We start from the raw sequence: 17,843 nt of genomic DNA, 5'->3' as shown, positions 1-17,843 counted from the left end.
CAGTGGAAAAATTGACTGTAGAGTAAATTTCCATACTGTTTCTTTCCCAGAAATACTCTAGATTGTAAACATGTTGTGGGAAGAGAATGTGGCTGTTTATTCTTGCATTGTTCTGCAAACAGTTAGTGCTCAATAAATACAATTGAATGAATTAATGAATTTGCACATCAACAATTTCAATCAATTCACGCAATATCTCTGGGACATAGGAAGAGGCAAAGATTACTATCCCTATTCCAGGAAAAGTAAATTGATGTTGTGAAGTCATAGCCTGCCTTAGATCAATCAGCAGGCCAATCAGAATTTGGGCCTCAAGATTCCCAGAATCATAGGCTTTCCACAATACTCCTTAGAGAAAGTTCCTAAGAGAAAATCCTGACTGATGATAATAATAATAAAAATGTTGGTATTTGGTAAGCGCTTACTATGTGCCAAGCATTGTTATAAGCACTGGGATAGAAACAAGGTCATCAGGTTGTCCCATGTGGGGCTCACAATCTTAATCTCCATTTTATGGAAGAGGCAACTGAGGCCCAGAGAAGTTAAGTGACTTGCCCAAAGTCACACAGCTGACAAGTGGTGGAGCAGGGATTAGAACCCACTACCTTGCTTCCCAAGTCCATGCTCTTTCCACTTAGCCATGCTGCTTCCCGCTGCTTCATGCTTCATGCTGTAGGGTTGCAACTGATGAGTTCTGAGAAATCTGCACAGATAACCCACAAATGAATACTCTAAATTGACAAATGAGTTGAGTCTACCTGATTTAAACTGGGTTATAATCCTGCCTGTTTATCAAATTGAAATTAGAATCCATTATGACTGCTTCCTTTCTCAATGAGCTGCCCTAACACCTTCCCTCTAGAACTCTTCATGGTTTTGCCCTGTCACTTACTGAGTTGTTTTTCTCCTAGGTTTCTCCAGTGTGTGGATATACTGCCTCAATGCCTCACCCTTTATTCTCCTCTCTAAATGTTCCGTGGGGAATCCAAAAAAACGTGCCCCACATGTACCGAGATGTGAACATCATAAGGAATAAACAAATGCCAGACCAAAATCGCACAACCATGACTGAGTTCATCTTCCTGGGGACTGTGGACTCCAAGGAGTTCCAGCTCATTCTTTTCATCCTGTTTTTATCTATGTGGTCACCATGCTGGGGAACTTGGGGATGATGGTGCTGATCTGGGTGGATTCACGACTCCATACCCCCATGTATTTATTTTATCATCAGCTTGCCCTTTGCTGATGTTTGCTATTCATCTGCGATCACCTCCAAGATGCTGGTGAATTTATTATCTGAGACGAAAACCATCTCTTTTGTGGTGTGCCTTCTGCAGAAGTGTGTTTTCATTGTCTTGGCCACAACTGAATGCATCCTTTTTGGGTTGATGGCCTATGACTGTTACACTGAAATCTGCAACCCTCTGCTCTATGCAGTTATCAGAGAAGCAGCGTCGCTCAGTGGAAAGAGCACGGGCTTTGGAGTCAGAGGTCATGGGTTCAAATTCCAACTCCGCCAATTGTCAGCTGTGTGACTTTGGGCAAATCACTTAACTTCTCTGTGCCTCGGTTTCCTCATCTGTAAAATGGGGATTAAGACTTTGAGCTCCTCGTGGGACACCCTGATCACCTTGTAACCTCCCCAGTGCTTAAAACAGTGCTTTGCACATAGTAAGTGCTTAGTAAATGACACTGCCATCCTTCCTGTCTCACAAGCCTGCAACCTTGGTGTCATCCTCGACTCTGCTCTCTCGTTCACCCCTCACATCCAATCCGTCACCAAAAACTGCCGGTCTCACCTCCACAACATAGCCAAGATCCGCCCTTTCCTCTCGATCCAAACTGCTACCCTGCTGGTTCAATCTCTCATCCTATCCCGTCTGGATTACTGCATCAGCCTCCTCTCTGATCTCCCATCCTCCTGTCTCTCCCCACTTCAATCTATACTTCACGCTGCTGCCCGGATCATCTTTGTGCAGAAACACTCGGGGCATGTTACCCCCCTCCTCAAAAATCGCCAGGGGCTACCAATCAACCTACGCATCAGGCAAAAACTCCCCACTCTCGGCTTCAAGGCTCACCTCGCCCCCTCCTACCTCACCTCCTTTCTCTCCTTCTACAGCCCAGCCCGCACCCTCCGCTCCTCTGCCGCTAACCTCCTCACTCTGCCTCGTTCTCGCCTGTTCCGCCATCGACCCCAGGACCACGTCCTCCCCATGGCCTGGAATGTCCTCCCTTCGCACATCCGCCAAGCTAACTCTCTTCCTCCTTTCAAAGACCTACTGAGAGCTCACCTTCTCCAGGAGGCCTTCCCAGACAGAGCCCCCTCCTTCCTCTCCCCCTCCCCATACCCCCGCCTTACCTCCTTCCCCTCACCACAGCACCTGTATATATGTTTGTACAGATTTATTACTCTATTTTACTTGTACATATTTGCTGTTCTATTTATTTTATTTTGTTAGTATACTTTGTTTTGTTGTCTGTCTTCCCCTTCTAGACTGTGAGGCCGTTGTTGGGTAGGGACCGTCTCTATATGTTGCCAAATTGTACTTCCCAAGCAGTTAGTATGGTGCTTTGCACACAGTAAGCGCTTAATAAATACGATTGAATGAATAAATACGATTGAATGAATGAATACGATTGAATGAATGAATACGATTGAATGAATGAATACGATTGAATGAATGAATGAATAAATGAATGAATAAATGTCATTATGATCATTATAATTATGTCCAGGGCAATCTGCCTTAAAATGATCACTGGGGCATATGTTGCAGGCTTCTTGAAGTCAGTGATTCATACAAGTTACATAAGAAGCCTGTCTTTCTGTGACTGTAATGTCATCCAACATTTTTTCTGCGTTAGCCCTCCACTCCTCAAACTCTCCTGCTCAGACACCCATGTGGATGAAAGTATTATTTTTACATGTGCAGGATTAAATATGTTAGGCATGTTTGTCATAATTCTAACTTCTTATACATATGTCCTTTCCTCCGTCTTGCACACTGCTGAGGGCAGGCGCAAAGCCTTCTCTACCTGTGCTTCCCATCTGACAGCTGCATTATATTCTATGGGATGTTAATCTTTATGTATCTACAACCTAGTTCCAACTATTCACTAAATGAAGATCGTGTGATGTTAGTCTTCTACCCGGTGGTGATCCCCATGTTAAAGCCCCTGATCTACAGCTTGAGAAACAAGGAGGTGAAGGAAGCTCTAAAGAAACCGATTTTGAGAAACAGAATTCCTGTGATTATTTAGGCTGTTTGAGTAATTTAGCAAGGAATGATCGTGAGCTGAGTTTAGGATTCATTTACTCATTCAATCAATCGTATTTATTGAGTGCTTACTGTGTGCAGAGCACTGTACTAAGCGCTTGAGTAGTACAAGTTGGCAACATATAGAGCCAGTCCCTACCCAACAGTAGGCTCACAGTCTAGAAGGGGAGGACAGACAACAAAGCATATTAACAAAATAAAATAAATAGAATAAATATGTACAAGTAAAATAGAGTAATGAATACGTACAAATATATATACATATATACAGGTGCTGTGGGGAGGGGAAGGAGGTAAGGTGGGGGGGATGGAGAGGGGGAGTAGGGGGAACACATAGAGCTGGTCCCTAACCAACAGCGGGCTCACAGTCTGGAAGGGGGAGACAGACAACAAAACAAAACATATTAACAAAATAAAATAAATAGAATAAATATGTACAAGTAAAATAAATAAATAGAGTGATAAATACATACAAACATATATACATATATACAGGTGCTGTGGGGAGGGGAAGGAGGTAAGGTGGGGGGAATGGGGAGAAGGAGGAGGGGTGGAACATATTCATTCATTCAGTCGTATTTATTGAGTGGTTACTGTGTGCAGAGCACTGTACTAAGCGCTTGGGAAGGACACGTTGCCAACATATAGAGCCGGTCCCTACCCAACAGTAGGCTCACAGTCTAGAAGGGGAGGACAGACAACAAAACATATTAACAAAATAAAATAAATAGAATAAATACGTACAAGTAAAATAAATAGAGTAATAAATACGTACAAACATATATACGTATATACAGGTGCTGTGGGGAGGGGAAGGAGGTAAGGTGGGGTGGATTGAGAGGAGGAAGAGAGGGAACATATATAGCCGGTCCCTACCCAACAGCGGGCTCACAGTCTGGAAGGAGGAGACAGACAACAAAACAAAACAGATTAACAAAATAAAATAAATAGAATAGTAAATATGTAATATATGATTGAATGAATAAGTGAATCCCGCATACGCTTGCCTTCAACCCTATGAAATAAATAACTTCTAACCCAGAAAATAGAAATAACTGGCCTTAGGTGAGTGCTATTAGTGAATTACTACGGTCTTTGGAATTCTTTTTTATTGTTATTATTATCATTATTATAATGTCACAAATTTTCTGGGCCTCAGTTACCTCATCTGTAAAATGGGGAGTAAGACTATGATCTCCATGTGGGACAGGTACTGTGTCCAACCTGATTAGCTTGTATCTACTCTAGTGCTTAGTACAATGCTTGGCACATAGTAAGTGCTTAACAAATACTATTAAAAAGCAAACAAAAAAGAAAAACCAAACAACATAAAGGGTACCTAACTGTTTACCAGGGAGAGATAGAAAACAGCCAGAATCCTCCTAGACTGACTATTAAAGAATATAGTAAACCGTGTAGTTCCCAAATCACCATGTAGCTTCAGAATAAAATGTAGAAAAGCAGATGGCATGATCAGTTGAGCAGATAACACTAGCGCACAAGCAACACAAGAACATATTTGTTGTAGATATAAACTTTACAAAACTAGTTGATACCATCAGCACACTTGTGTCCTGACAATTATAGTACTAATTAAGTTAGATGGACAACAGAAGTACATCAAAATCCAAGCTCTGCTCCTCAGCAGTGTGATTAGTAGAGCAGGATTTCGAAGTACCCTTTAGAATCCTTTCCTAATCATCAGCGGGAGCAAAGCAATCTGTTTCATTCTGCTGGGCTTGAGGATTAAACAAGAACTGAAAGTTTGTCTGATAGTCTTCTGATACACTGGGAAACCTCCAACTCAGTAGACTTTAAACATGGTCAAAATTCATTTGAGGTAATCCTCAGGAACTTTTAAAACTTGAGGAAAGTCTGGCAGAAGACATGCAGGTGAATGTGAACTGCTTCACAGAGACAGCATGGAACTATGGACTGTCATTAAGTCTGAGGACCATGAAACGGTGCTAAAAGTGGCAAATGCCACCGCACTGCAGAGGACAATGTTGCATGTGCACAATGTGCAATGGACTATTTTTACTCACCTTTTTAACCCACATCCATATATATGCTTGGATGGTTATATAAAGGTAATTCATATCCCTACATTCCATTAACATGGGATTATTTCCAGACAATAATAATTTCATGAGGACCACATGAACTCATTCACTCCCACGGCTTCAAGTATCATCTCTACACTGATGACACCCAAATCTACATCTCTGTCCCTGCTCTCTCTCCCTCCCTTCAGGCTAGTGTCTCCTCCTGCCTTCAAGACATCTCCATCTAGATGTCTGCCCGCCATCTAAAACTCAATATGTCCAAGACTGAACTCCTTATCTTCCCTCCCAAACCCTGCCCTCTCACCGACTTTCCCATCACTGTTGACGACACGACCATCCTTCCTGTCTCACAAGCCTGCAACCTTGGTGTCATCCTCGACTCTGCTCCCTCGTTCACCCCTCACATCCAATCTGTCACCAAAAACTGCCAGTCTCACCTCCACAACATCGCCAAGATCCGTCCTTTCCCCTCCATCCAAACTGCTACCCTGCTGGTTGAATTTCTTTTCCTATCCCGACTGGAGTACTGCATCAGCCTCCTCTCTAATCTCCCATCCTCCTGTCTCTCCCCACTTCAATCTATACTTCACGCAGCTGCCCGGGTCATCTTTGTGCACAAATGTTCGGGGAATATTCTCCCCTCCTCAAAAATCTCCAGGGGCTACCAATCAACCTACGCATCGGGCAAAAACTGCTTACTCTCGGCTTCAAGGCTCTTCATCGCCTCACCTCCTCCTACCTCACCTTCTTTCTCTTCTTCTACAGCCCAGCCCACACCCTCCACTCCTCTGCCGTTAACCTCCTCACTGTGCCTCGTTATCTCCTGTCCCGCCGTCGACCCCCGGCCCACGTCGACCCCCAGCCCACGTCCTCCCCCTGGCCTGGAATGTGCTCCCTCTGCACATCCACCAAGCTAGCTCTCTTCCTCCCTTCAAAGCCCTACTGAGAGCTCACCTCCTCCAAGAGGCCTTCCCAGACTGAGCCCCCTCCTTCCTCTTCCCCTCCCCATCCCCCCACCCTACCTCCTTCCCCTCACCACAGCACCTGTATATATGTTTGTTCAGATTTATTACTCTATTTTACTTGTACATATTTACTATTCTATTTATTTTATTTTGTTAATGTTTTGGTTTGTTGTCTGTCTCCCATTTCTAGACTGTGAGCCTGCTGTTGGGTAGGGACCCTCTCTATATGTTGCCAACCTGTACTTCCCAAGCGCTTCGAACAGTGCTCTGCACACAGTAAGCACTCAATAAATACAATTGAGTGAAAGAATGCAGCAAGGAGACAAGGAAAATTTTAACTATCCAGGGCAAATTTCTTTTCTGTAAGGATTTTTAGTCATTGTATCATGAATAAACTACGATACTAAATATTGGAAATAGTATGGGTTAGAATGTCAAGAGACCTAGATCCTAGCCCCAATAATTCAACCGGTTACACTAATAATGATAGTGATAATAATGATAATAATAATAATTGTGTTCTTTGTTAAACACTCTGTGCCAAGCACTGTATTAAGCACTGAGGTAGATACAATATAATCAGGATGTACCTGGGGCTCACAGTCTGAGTGGGAGGGAGAGAAAGCATTGAATTCTCGTTTTGCAGATGAGGGAACGGAGATACAAAGAAGTGAAGTGACTTTCCCAAGATCACACAGCAGGTACATGGGATTAGAAATCAGATCCTCTGACTCTAGACTGTAATACCATTGTGGACAGGGATTATCTCTCTTTATTGCTGAATTATGCGTTCCAAGTTCTTAGTACAGTGCACTCTACACAGTAAGTGCTCAATAAATACGACTGAATGAATGAATGAATGAAAAACATTTTCATTCTCTGGATGAGCGACATGACTCATTTGTGCTCAGTTTTGTGCCTGTAGAAGTCGTCCTGCTGGCCAAAATGGGGTTAGATTGCTCCCAACTATCTTTAAACCCATGGCCTGCAACATAGTGATGTCCTTAGAGTTTCATTCAGTGCCTTTGCTGTGAGCATAGTGTGACCACCTTCCAAGTGAGAAGGCCATTCATTTTGCTGCTTTATTTGAGAAAAGCATGGTATAGTGGATAGAGCATTGGTCATGGAGTCAGAAGGTCATGGGTTCTAATCTTGGCTCTGCCACTTGTCTGCTATGTGACTTTGGGCAACTCATTTTATTTCTTTGTGCCTCAGTGACCTCATCCATAAAATAAGGATTGAGATTGTGAGCCCCATGTGGGACAGGGACAATGTTCAACCTGATTTGCTTGTATCCCCCCCCCAGTGTTTAGTCCAGTGTCTGGCATACAGTAAGCACTTAACAAATGCCACAATTATGATTTATTTCACGACCAGACTTAGGCCTAGAAGTCAACAGTTTTGAGATCTTTCTTTTAAGGAAGAAAGTTTCTCATCTACTGTTCCTGCTTTTCAGAGACACTACTTTCCCTCTTCATTCCTCCCCTTCCCCTAGTTAATCCCTTGTTCCTATTCTACCTTGTCTCTCATTTTGTTACTATTTTTAATGCTATTCTTTTTATACACTTATAATGTGCCAGACACTGTATTAAGGTCTGGGGTAGGTACAACCTAATCAGGTTGGTCCCTGTCCCTGTCACACATAGGGCTTAATCTCCATTTTACAGATGAAGTAACTGAGGCCCAAAGTAATAATAATAATGATGGCATTTATTAAGCACTTACTATATGCAAGGTACTGTTCTTAGTGCTGGGGAGGTTACAAGGTCATCAGGTTGTCTCATGGGGGGCTCACAGTCTTAATCCCCATTTTACAGATGAGGTAACTGAGTCACAGAGAAGTTAAGTGACTTGCCCAAAGTCACGCAGCTGACAATTGATGGAGCCGGGATTTGAACCCATGACCTCTGACTCCAAAGCCCGTGCTCTTGCCACTGAGCCACGCCACTTCTCTAGTAGTTAAAGTATTAAATGACTTGTCCAAGGTCACCCAGCAGATGTGTGACAGAGTCAGGATTAGAACCCAGGTCCTTCTGAGTCTCAGGCCTGTGCTGTGCCTAATATCATTTCTTACCCTGCCCCTTAAGCAATTGTCTTTCTCCTTTGTACTCTGCATATGTGGCTATGTCCTCAAAACTTGTCATTTAAAAAATATATTATTGCTGTTGTCGATGATGATGAATGTTTATATTCATCTGCCCACGCCTTTGCATCTACATTGTACTATTTTTGTTTTCTATGATAGACTATATGCTCTTGATAGGCAGGATTCACATTATTTTTGATTAAATTTTGTTTAACGCTTAGCTGAGATGTTCAAAAATGACAATTCTGAGCCAGGTACAGTAATAAGTGAAGTAATTGAAGTAATTATCAATTAATCAATCAATCAATCGTATTTATTGAGCACTTACTGTGCGCAGAACCCTGTACTAAGAGCTTGGGAAGCACAAGTTGGCAACATATAGAGACGGTCCCTACCCAACAGTGGGCTCACAGTCTAGAAGGGGGAGACAGAGAACAAAGCAAAACATATTAACAAAATAAAATAAATAGAATAGATATGTACAAGTAAAATAAATAAATAAATAGAGTAATAAATACGTACAAACATATATACAGGTGCTGTGGGAAAGGGAAGGAGGTAAGGCCGGGGGGATGGAGAGGGGAAGGAGGGGAAGAGGAAGGAAGGGGCTCAGTCTGGGAAGGCCTCCTGGAGGAGGTGAGCTCTCAGTAGGGCCTTGAAGGGAGGAAGACAGCTAGCTTGGCGGTTGTGGGGAGGGAGGGCATTCCAGGCCACGGGGATGACGTGGGCCGGGGGTCTACGGCGGGACAGGTGTGAACGAGGCAAGGTGAGCAGATTAGCAGCAGAGTAGTGGAGGGTGCTGGCTGGGCTGTAAAAGGAGAGAAGGGAGGTGAGGTAGGAGGGGGCGAGGTGATGGAGAGCCTTGAAGCCGAGGGTGAGGAGTTTCTGCCTGATGCATAGGTTGATTGGTAGCCACTGGAGATTTTTGAGGAGGGGAGTAACATGCCCAGAGCGTTTCTGGACAAAGACTATCCGGGCAGCGGCGTGAACTATGGATTGAAGTGGGGAGAGACAAGAGGATGGGAGATGGGAGATCGGAGAGGAGGCTGATACAGTAGTCCAGACAGGATAGGATGAAAGCTTGAACGAGCAGGGTAGCGATTTGGATGGAGAGGAAAGGGCAGATCTTGACAATGAATTATCCAGCTATTTCAAGAAAGAAAATGCATTTACTTCAGTTGTTTGAGAATTTCTTGAGAAATAGTTTTTTGTTTTTCCGGAATTACCAGAATCATCACCTCCTGTCACAACTGAATTTATCTAGTTATCTAGTATAGACTGGGAATTTGATTCAGATACTATACTAGGTGTTTTCATTTAGACAGTGTTTACTTATTTTGTCACATCAGTAAACTTCTTTAATGCTTTGAACATTCCCAAGTGATTTCCTTGTGACCTCACCTAATAGTGTGAAGTAGATTGTGAAACAAAGTGGGGCCCTAATCCACAAACCCCACTTACAAAGACCAGTACCTTGTTTTCCTTCTTCCGTCAGCCTCCAACTGACTTATGCTGCAGTGACCGGGCAACTGGAACAACAGTCCCACATGGCTTCTTCGCCTCGGCCTGACAAAGCTGAGTACTGGTCAGGCAGGCATGTCCTAGTGAGCAACAATAGTGCTCTCATCCACTTCTAAACAAGACTGTCCTTTTGAAGCCCACTGTGTAGATCAGACCTCATAGTCACGGAAACATTATTTTTTCCTTTTTACTTGCCCAAGTCCCCCTTTCAACCCCGACCCATGTCAACTTGCCCCAGCCCCATTTCATCTCTATCCTGTCTCTTAAAATTGTTTTAGCCAAGTTTTACAAACCCAAAAAAGGGATGTTGATGAGACCATGGAACCCCTCCAATCAAATTGTCCCTCAGTACAGAGCATCAGCTACACTGATTCCCCACCCTCCCCACTCTACCTAGCCGGGAAATGGGGAGGGAAATTTCTAGGTATCAGAGCCTAACTCTGGTGGAGGGTGCCAATTGAAACTCAGAAAAAGAGCAGTGTGGCCTGGTGGCAAGAACATAGGCCTGGTGATCTGTGGACCTGGATTCCAATTCCAGCTCTGGCATTTGTCCACTGTGACTCTGGCAAGTCACTTCACTTCTCTGTGGCTCAATTTCTTCAATGGTAAAATGGGGATTAAATCCTACCCCCTCCTATTTAGACTGTGAGATCTCTGTGAGACAGAGACTGTGTCCAACCTGATAAAACTTGAATCTGCCCCAGCACTTAGAATATCCACTTCCAAGAACAGTGCTTGACACATAATAAGCACTAAAAAAGTACCATAAAAAAAACAAAAAACGCTGGATGAATTTTATGATGGTTGTGATGGGCATTTACTTGAGGGTCACAATAACTGGCTTCAAGGCTCTCCACCACATTACTTCACCTTATATGTTTGCTGTCTTCATTTGCTACTCTCCAGCCCTCACTCTTCATTCCACCAATGCTAATCTTCTAACTGTACAATGCTTTCAATTCTCCCATCTCTCCCCTTTATGCTCACACCATTTTCCTGTCCTAGAATTTTTTATTTCCCCAAATCTGACAGACTAATAATTTCCTCCTATTCCTAACCTTCCTGAATGTTCCACCTCTTCCAACATACTTTCCCCAATTATCTCCCAGCATCCCAAGCCATGTAAACCTGCCAGCCATTTCTATCACTTCAGTACCTATTTATGTCATCCTCAGGACTTCTGTACATGCATTCATTGAATTATATATTCAATTGTTTATTTTGATCCGCTGTTTCTAAGTACTCTTATGTCAATCTACTTCACTAGAAAGTATAAGCACCTTATTAGTTCATTCAATTGTGTTTATTGAGCACTGACTGTATGCAGAGTACTGTGCCAAGTACTTGAGAGAGTTCAGTATAATAACAAACAGACACATTCCCTACCCAGGAGGAGCTTACAGTCCTTATGGGGAGATAATGTGTCTGTTGTTTTTTACTTCCTAAATACTTAATACAACAACAGTGACATGCTATTACTAATATCAATCAGTGGTATTTATCAAGGACTTACTTACCATGTGCAGAGTACTGTACTAAGAACTTGGGAGAGTACAGTATAATAGAGTTGGTAGACACTTTCCCCATCCACAGCGAGCTAACAGTCCAGAGGGAAAAAATGAAGACTGAGGAAGAGGACAATTTTTTCCAGCTCTTTCAGATGAAACAACTACCACCACCCACTACCTCCAGCTGATCTTCCTTTATCTTGATTACAATGAGCTATTTAGGAGCAGATGGTTGCTTTTTTAAAAAAATAGCACTACTACACTAGCCACAACATTTTATTATTATTATTAGTACTACTACTTGTGGAAGGAAAAGAATCCAAGATGATAGACAAAGATATTACCTTAATGCTAAAATGAAAAATGATATTTGCCCTCAGATATTTTTTCCCCAAACGCCTGCTCCAATTCCACTTTAATCACTGTCTACAGGGAAATCTCAGTGGGAAAACGCTCATCCAACCCCGTGTACAGCCCTGCACTGACTTAATAATAATAATAATGATAATATTTGTTAGGCACTTACTATGTGTATGTGCCAAACACTGTTCTAAGCGCTGGGGTAGATGCAACATATTCAAGTTGTCCCACGTGGGGCTCACTGTCTTAATCCACATTTTACAGATGAGGTAACTGAGGCACAGATAAGTTAAGTGATTGCCCAAAGTCACGCAGCTGACAAGTAGCGGATTTAGGATTAGAACCTGCGACCTCTGTGTCCTAACCCTGTGCTCTTTCCACTAAGTCATGCTGCTCCAACTATATAAATTTCATCACACAAATAAGAAATCAGCCATTATTCAGTAGGATTAATTACAACTCCTCTGCTCTCCTGAGGATAAAATGCTTCAGAGATCAGGTTCCATATGTCACCAAACAGAAGATAAAAACTTCCTCACCCTTCACAATAGCAGCTTCAGAAACTAAAGAAGAAATGCCCCCCTCCATCTGTATGTAAGTATTAGGATTCAAGTTGTCAAGAAGAGAAACATTGAGCACAGTCAAAATGCACTTGGGAAGAGTGTGGGTGGTAGTTTTGTTGGTTTTCTTCAATAACTTAGCAGACTCAAGAACTAATAACAAATATATTGAATCCCCAAAGCTATGACTAGGTACGGTATGCTTGTCTTCTGTTGTTTTTCATTGTATACATGATTGTAATTTTTATTATGATGCCTTCCTTGTTTAGAAATAACTGGTGATACTACACTGGAAAGCTGTCCCTGATATCAAACTGGTTTACAATGGCTGAAGAGCTGTTCTTACTGGGGGTCAAAAAACTTATTTGCAACCTCAAAGGACAAGAGAGCTTTTTCTATAAATTATCTCTCCTATACATAAATGTATTTAATGAAAAACAGACACCCTCTTAATATAAAGAAGGGGTGTCACAGACATTCTCTTCTGGCTCCAAATGCCACATGCAGCTTGGGACATTTTCTATTCCTTTGGAAACCTCCTTCCCTTCCCCACAGCACCTGTAGATATGTATATATGTTTGTACATATTTGTTACTCTATTTATTAACTTATTTATTCTACTCGTACATATCTATTCTATTTATTTTATTTTCCTAGTATGTTTGGCTTTGTTCTCTGTCTCCCCCTTTTAGACTGTGAGCCCACTGTTGGGTAGGGACTGTCTCTATATGTTGCCAACTTGTACTTCCCAAGCGCTTAGTACAGTGCTCTGCACACAGTAAGCGCTCAATAAATACGATTGATGATGATGATGATGGTTATGCTGGAGAGGTTAAAGAAACGCCACTTAAAAACAATGTTCCATACATTTTAAGTTATCTGCACCGTTGTCTTTAACAGCAAGATGGCATCTATGATTGGGTGAAATAGTGAATAACATGCTTTTTGGTCATGAGTGGGAGTGATTTTTCTGTAAAAATGTAATTATATTTTTGTTTCATGGAAAGTAAACTCTATTTTAAATCATTTGGGACTGATCAACTTGTATCTACCCCAGCACTTAGAACATGCTTGACACTAAGTGCTGAGCAAATGTAATGATGATTGTAATAATATTTTAGACGAGTCCATGCAAACTGACATTGTTATATAATCCAAACCATCTATCAGCCCAATGTATTTTGATTTCGTCTGTGTCGCTCTCAGGATCTATAAGCCAGTCACTCGTCTAACAACTGACTTCAGTCTTCACTACCTTGGCCATGCCTTGTAGCCACAGGGCAGGTTTGGCTTCTGAGTTAGAAGATGGTCAGATTTCCTGGGCTGATTTCATTGTTTATAAGACAAGAACCAATGAATTAGCCAATAGATCAGTTAGAGTCCTCTCCCTTCAGTGAATCAATAAAATGCTTCCAAATTATTTTCCCCTGAGATGTATTGAAATCTAGACTGTCTGCATCCAATTGCACTAGTTTGTTTCTCCATAAGAATTGTGATACTCACCAAGACTGAGCTTTGATTGTGTTTGAATGGAAAAAAGGAAATGGGAAGTTGAGGGAAATATTTTGATTACTTTGGGAAAACAAAGGTTTCCCTTAGAAATAGAGGTTTTGGGGCCCCAAATTTGCATTAGTAGCTGTAGTACAGGTCAAGGTTGAATTATAAGATTGGAATTATAAAATTAAAGCGTGCTTGAGAGGTCATACACTCTCCATTTCCCTTTCCAGCACTGCATAGTATGAGCTCTGCCTCTTGTATTTCACAAACAAACCCACGTGGGTAACTTCACTGTACAGACATGGAATGGGTGATCAACATCAATCAGGGATATTTACTGAGCACTTATTGTGTGCACAGAGCTATACTGAGCAGTTGAGAGAGTAGATTACCATCTCCTCAAAGCTTCAAAGCTCTCCATCACCTTGACCCCTCCTACCTCACCTTCCTTCTCTCCCTCTACAGCCCAGCCTGCACACTCTCACCTGTTCCCCCGTTGACCCCTGGCCCATGTCCTACCTCTGGCCTGGAATGTCCTCCCTCCTCACATCCACCAAACAAGCACACTTCCTTCCTTCAAAGCCCTACTGAGAGCTCATCTCCAGAAGGCCTTCTCAGACTAAGCCCCCCTTTTCCTCTGCTCCTTCTACCCTCCCCATCACCCCTACTCCTTCCCTCTGCTCTACCCCCTTCCCCGCTCCACAGCACTTCTGTATATTTCTTCTTCATTGTTATTCTATTCATTTTATTAATGATGTGTAGATATCTATAATTCTCTTTATCTATTTTGATGCTATTGACACCTGTCTACCTGTTCTGTTTTGTTATCTATCTCCCCACTTCTAGACTGTGAGCCCGTTGTTGGGTAGTGATTCTCTCTATCTGTTGCCGAATTGTACTTACCAAGTGCTTAGTACAGTGCTTTTCACACAGTAAGCACTCAATAAATATGATTGAATGAATGAATGAATTGCAATCAAATTGATAGATACAATCCCTGCCCACAGGAGTTTGCAATGTAGTGCAATGGTAAATTCTGAATGGTTCAAGATTCAATCAATTACTAAATAATAATAATAATAGCAATTTTGGTATTTGTTAAGTGCTTCCTATGTGCCAGGTATTGTACTAACCACTGAGGTGGGTACAAGAAAACTGGCTTGGACACAGTCCCTATTCCATATTGGGCTCACAGTCTTAATCCCCATTTTACAGATGAGGTAACAGGCACAGAGAACTGAAGTCATTTGACCAAGGTCACACAGCAGGCAAGCAATGGAGCTGGGATTAGAACCCAAGTCTTTCTGACTCCCAGACCCATGCTCTGTCCTGTAGGCCACAAATATTTCAGTCAGAACTCACTCTTCTGATGGGAAATTTTTGTCCAGAGCAGTATTCATTTATTCATTCAACCCTATTTATTGAGCATTTACTGTGTGCCGAGCACTGTACTAAGCGTTTGGAAAGTAGAATTCAGCAAAAAATAAGAGACCCTCCCTATCCAACGACGGCTGTATCTCACTGAGTGTTTTCCAACGTAGAATTTATCCCCTTAAAATTTTGGAGTGTGGAGAGGGAAATTGGGGGAAGACAGTGGGGAAGAGTTTCTATACTCCCCAACTGAATTATCTTCTAGAGAAAATGAGCACCTTGGTACCACTAGGTTCATGTGCTGGCTAAATCTATTTTGTTGCATTTAAAGGCCATTCCTGTGAACCACTGCATGATTTGCACATCAGTGAAATTTATTGAGCCCTTACCATATGCGGTATGCAGGGTACACAGTATTTAGCCCAAAAGATCTATCTACCCAATATATTTTGAGCTTTTCTGGTGGCTTTCAGGATCTACAAGTCAGTCACTCTGTAGTGACAAATGAAGTCAGTTGTTAGATGTGGCCATGCCTTTTAGCACTGTACTAAAGTGCTACGGACACAAAAGGACCTGGGTTCTAATTCTGGCTCCACCACTTGTCTGCTGTGTGACTTTGGGAAACTCACTTAGCTTCTCTGTGCCTCAGTTCCCTCATCTGTAAAATGGGGAGTGATACTGTGAGCCCCATGTGGGACATGGATTATGTTCAACCTGCTTAGCTTGTAATAATAATAATAATGCTATTTGTTAAGCACTTACTATGTGCCAAATACTGTTTTAAGCACTGGGGTACATATATGGTAATCAGGTCTTCCCACGTGAGGCTCAAAATATTAATCCCCATTTAACAAATGAGGTACCTGAGGCACAGAGAAGTTAAGTGACTTGCCCAAAGTCACACAGCTGATAAGTGGCAGAACTGGGATTAGAACCCATAACCTCTGACTCCCAAGTCCATGATCCTGCCACTAAGCCATGCCACTTTTTGTATCTACCCCAGTGCTGAGTACAGTGCCTGGTACATGGTAAGTGCTTAACCAATAGCATAAAAAACTGCTTGGGAGGTACAAGAGAAATAAGAGTAAGCCCTGTCCTCAACAAGTTTACAATCTACTTACTGTGTGCAGAGCACTGTACTAAGCACTTGGGAGAGTACAATGCAATAGTTTTGGTAGACATGATTTCTGCCCTCAAGGATATTACAGTTTAGTCGGGGGGTGGGGGGAGGGGAGCGAAGAAGATGTCATGGGGGCCTAAATAGCTCAGTCCAGCCCTATGCCTCTAGGAGCTGCCCAGCCTCAAATAGGGATTATCTAACTGGAAGCTATCACAGCTAAGATCCTTTCACCTAGTCCATGAGCTTCTAAATGCCTCAGGAAAGAAGAAAATATATGCCTTAGTCGAGGTAATACACCCAGAGATGGGAATTCCCTAGTACCCCTTGTATAACTAGGAAGAAAAAAAGTGACCTCTAATAATAATAATAGTATTTTATTTAGTAGTAAAAGTTTTTGGTGCTTGCTACGTGCAAAGATGGTTACTCAGCACTGGGAAAGAAAAACATAGATGACTTTTAGACATGGTTCCTGATCCCCAGTGTGCTCACAATCTAAAAAGCATGGCGTGGGGAGTCGGGGAGGGAGGGCGAGAACAGTATTGGCAACAGACATGAGCCCGTTATTGAGTAGGGACAGTCTCTATGTGTTGCCGACTTGTACTTCCCAAGCACTTAATACAGTGCTCTGCACACAGTAAGCACTCAATAAATCCGATTGAATGAATGATAGAAGAGCGATCAAAAATATAAAAGACCAATGACAGCAAACATACTTATTATGGGCAGGGAATGTGCCTGCTATTTCTGTTGTGTTTCATATTCCCAAGCACTTAGTACAATGCTCTGCACATAGTTAGTGCTCAATTAATACGGTTAATTGATGAAAGGAGCACCAGGATTTCAGACTCATCCACATAACATTCCCAAAAGTCACAGGTGCAGCCATGCTAGTGTTCTTCTCAAACTTCTAAAAGTCAAGAAGATCACATGCATGGTGGTCGAGTCCTTGCCTGCGCTGGAGTAGTCGACATCACAACAAATGATTCATTTAGGAAGGGTATAAACTGGTGCATATGGATGCAAGCTTTAGCTTCTTAATACATGGACCTGTTCTTCTTTGCATGATGCTGGCTTCAAACCATGCAGCTGTGGTGTTTCGAGAGATTTCCAAACAAAAGGCTCTTGAGGTGACTAAGGTTGATCACAGTAGGTGAAATTTCCCTCCTCTACTCGATGTAGGTTAACAAACACAGTAACGTAGAGGAACACTTTCTACAGAAATAAACATGTGTGTGTGTGCTTATTTATCTGTGAATTATTTTTCCATATATCCTGTAGAATGGTGTTGCACTGCAAGAAATCCGGATTCTCCAACACCTGCTTTCACAGATCCTACAGGGCTCCTAGTTCCCCAACCTGGAATCTTCTAAAAACATCGTCCTTTAAAAAGAAATAATAATGGCAAATGACATTCAATGAAGTGTCAAGGATTTTGTAACACCACTCATTCCCATGAGGAAGGTAACTCCCACAATTCATCTACAGCTGGACCCTGGAATAAAGGACAT

General features: G+C 42.3%; 1 pseudogene; it reads left to right on the top strand.

Moving 5' to 3' along the window:
- The first annotated feature begins 1,040 nt into the window (after positions 1-1,040).
- Positions 1,041-17,682, top strand: LOC119921831 (annotated as a pseudogene).
- The last annotated feature ends 161 nt before the right edge of the window (positions 17,683-17,843 follow it).

This window comes from Tachyglossus aculeatus, unplaced genomic scaffold (genome assembly GCF_015852505.1).
Source record: "Tachyglossus aculeatus isolate mTacAcu1 unplaced genomic scaffold, mTacAcu1.pri SUPER_30, whole genome shotgun sequence".
Lineage (NCBI taxonomy): Eukaryota > Metazoa > Chordata > Mammalia > Monotremata > Tachyglossidae > Tachyglossus > Tachyglossus aculeatus.
The sequence above is the reverse complement of the archived record's forward strand: the minus strand, read 5'-3'. Positions and strand labels throughout refer to the sequence as shown.